This window comes from Physeter macrocephalus, chromosome 9 (assembly GCF_002837175.3).
Source record: "Physeter macrocephalus isolate SW-GA chromosome 9, ASM283717v5, whole genome shotgun sequence".
NCBI lineage: Eukaryota > Metazoa > Chordata > Mammalia > Artiodactyla > Physeteridae > Physeter > Physeter macrocephalus.
In genome coordinates, this window is record NC_041222.1 from 106,870,164 (window position 1) to 106,873,819 (window position 3,656).

Sequence of the window (3,656 nt, forward strand, 5' to 3'; positions counted from 1 at the left end):
CAGGGTCACGGCGGGGAGGTGAGAGGACGCAGGCAGGCATCACAGCAACAAGGGTGAAGAGGCCAGCATCGGCCTTTACAGAAAGACTGGGCTGGTTACCAAATGGCTTGTGCTTCCACCTCCTCCTCCATAAAGTGTAAAATGTGGGAACTAAAAACACAGGTCTCACAGGATTATGGGGAACACCAGGCCCTGCAAGAGGGGCTTTGGGGAAGTTGACAGAGACCACCCTGCAGGGTGGCGGACCATGGAGGGACCGGCCAATGGAGGCCGGGGGGAGTGAAGAGGACCCCAGGGTGCTGAGCAGAGCCCCCAAGAGCTTGCCCACACCCCCGCAGACCCACTGGTCAGGGCCCTGCTCGGCTCTGGGCGCCAGGGACACACGTAGAGCAGACTGAAGTCACGATTCCTGCTAAACTCATCTTCTACAGTGGGGAAGGCAGAGAGGAGGGAGGAGAGGACCGGCGGGAGGGGAGAGTGCTGCCAGGTGACAGAAGTGGGTCCACAAGGAGCTGGACAGGGATGACGACAGGCAGGGCAACCAGAACCAGCCGGGGGTCAACGGGGCACCGGGCAACGCGGGGAGACGGGTCCAGGCCACGGCGCTCTCTCGCTTAGTTTAATACAGAACCTTTTCTTTTTTTCTGAGAGTATCTCATTTGGACTAATTACTAACATAATTCAGAAAACACTGAGAAACTGTGTTAAAAACTGAGCACAGAGTAAGGGTGAAGATCTGAGATCAGGGCAGAAACCAAGATGGAGCATTTGGAAAGGGGAGGCGCCCGGCAAGAACAGTGATTACAAACTTTTGACGCAAAGTTTTGGCAACGGAGTGCTATCCCATAAAAGGAATCTGTTGTAAAACGGCTGCGGTCTGCTCCCCAACGTGGCACCAACTTCTGATGAACAAAGAGCAACTCGTCAGGAATAAAAAGAGCATCTGGTGACAAACAGATGCTTTCCCTTCTTTTAAAACATTTTTTTTTTTCTTTTCTTGCATGGACTGCGGGATCTTACTTCCCTGACTAGGGATCGAACTCAGAGCCCTGGAAGTGAGAGTGCCAAGTCCTAGACACTGGACCGCCAGGGAAGTCCTGAGATGCTTTACGTTCATAATGGTTTGTACAATTAAAAATTAAAACGTCTCTTCAAAGTAAACTGTTACCCAAACCAGAACTGTTCACAAAACCCCGTACTCAGCGCACAGGAACCAGTGGCATCCCTACGCGTCTCACGCGCTGCCTGCTCCTGTGCACACGCTCAGCCCAAGCATGCAGAAGCATCCTGTCCTGTCTACACCAGCTTCAATGTGACACCACTGACTATGTTAAATAATACTCATGTCGTTGGGTGGAAAAATAGCTCAACCATACACACACGCATGTGGAAAGTAAAACCCTCCAGATTCAACCACGCCAAATCCCAGGAAGTTTTCTTCTTTTTCCTTGACTACTGAACGACCTTGAGAGCATCCTCCCTTGATGGACTGTTCCACGTCAACACTGTCCGTGCTCAGAGATGCAGCTCAGAGCACGTGACTTAGGAGGTCCTGGGCCTGTCAGGCCGCCGGAGAATTTTTTAAACGAAGAGCCCCCGTATCCTCCTCTTCCCATACTCAGCAAAATCGAATGGAAACTAAACTTCACACAGTTGCAGAGTGAGCAAAATCAACAACGTGCTGTCAGGTAGGAATCCCTCACATCCAAGAGTGTAACTCAGAAATTAATGTATAAAAGAGGGAATTCCCTGGCATCCAGTGTTCAGGACTCCGTGCTTTCACTGCCAAAGAGGCCCAGGTTCAGTGCCTGGTCGGGGAACAAAGATCCTGAAAACTGCGAGGCCAAAAAAGAAATTAATGTATAAAAGAGCCCGAGAGAGATTGGTTCAAGATGGCAGAGTAGAAGGACGTGCTCTCACTCCCTCTTGCGAGAGCACCGGAATCACAACTAACTGCTGAACAATCATCGACAGGAAGACACTGGAACTCACCAGAAAAGATACCCCACATCCAAAGACAAAGCAGAAGCCACAATGAGACGGTAGGAGGGGCGCAATCACAGTAAAATCAAATCCCATAACTGCTGGGTGGGTGACTCACAAGCTAGAGAACACTTATACCACAGAAGTCCACCCACTGATGTGAAGGTTCTGAGCCCCACGTCAGGCTTCCCAACCAGGGGGTCTGGCAACAGGAGGAGGAATTCCTAGAGAATCAGACTCTGAAGGCTAGCGGGATTTGATTGCAGGACTTAGACAGGACTGGGGGAAACAGAGACTCCACTCCTGGAGGGCACACACAAAGTAGTGTGCACGTCGGGACCCAGGAAAGGAGCAGTGACCCCAGGGGAGACCGAACCAGACCTACCTGGCTACTGTTGGAGGGTCTCCTGCAGAGGCGGGGGTGGCTGTGGCTCACCGTGGGGAAAAGGACACTGGCAGCAGAAGTTCTGGGAAGTCCTCCTTGGCGTGAACCCTCCTAGAGTCCGCCATTAGCCCCACCACAGAGCCTGGTAGGCTCCAGTGTTGGGTCGCCTCAGGCCAAACAACCAACAGAGAGGGAACCTAGCTCGATCCATCAGCAGACAAGCAGATTAAAGTTTTACTGAGCTCTGCCCACCAGAGGAACAGCCAGCTCTACGCACCACCAGTCCCTCCCATCAGGAAACATGCACAAGCCTCTTAGATAGACTCATCCACCAAAGGGCAGACAGCAGAAGCAAGAAGAACTACAATCCTACAGCCTATGGAACAAAAACCACATTTACAGAAAGACAGACAAGATGAAAAGGCAGAAGGCTATGTACCAGATGAAGGAAAAAGATAAAACCTCAGAAAAACAACGAAATGAAGTAGAGATAGGCAACCTTCCAGAAAAAGAATTCACAATGATAGTGAAGATGATCCAGGACTTCGGAAAAAGAATGGAGGCAAATATCGAGAAGGTGCAAGAAATGTTTAACAAAGACCTAGAAGAATAAAGAGCAAACAAACAGAGATGAACAATACAATAAATGAAATGAAAAATACACTAGAAGGAATCAATAGCAGAATAACTGAGGCAGAAGAACGGATAAGCAACCTGGAAGACAGAATGGTGGAATTCACTGCTGTGGAACAGAATAAAGAAAAAAGAATGAAAAGAAATGAAGACAGCCTAAGAGACCTCTGGGACAACATTAAATGCAACAACATTTGCATTACAGGGCTACCAGGAGAAGAGAGAGACAAAGGACCCGAGAAAACATTTGAAGAGATTATAGTCGAAAATTTCCCTAACATGGGAATGGAAATAGCCACCCAAGTCCAGGAAGCGCAGAGAGTCCCAGGCAGGATAAAACCAAGGAGAAACACGCCGAGACACACAGTAATCAAATTGGCAAAAATTAAAGACAAAGAAAAATTATTGAAAGCAGCTAGGGAAAAAAGACAAATAACATACAAGGGAACTTCCATAAGGTTATCAGCTGATTTCTCAGCAGAAACTCTACAAGCCAGAAGGGAGTGGCATGATATATTTAAAGTGATGAAAGGGAAGAACCTACAGCCAAGATTACTCTACCCAGCAAGGATCTCATTCAGATTCGATGGAGAAATCAAAAGCTTTGCAGACAAGCAAAAGCTAAGAGAATTCAGCACTACCAAACCAGCTCTAC

At 48.7% G+C, this 3,656-nt stretch overlaps 1 protein-coding gene across 5 annotated transcripts in view; it reads right to left on the reverse strand.

Annotated features, from left to right (window-relative positions):
- PALLD (palladin, cytoskeletal associated protein) overlaps positions 1 to 3,656 on the reverse strand; it is a 388,874-nt gene that overhangs the window by 38,896 nt on the left and 346,322 nt on the right. The window lies entirely within an intron of this gene.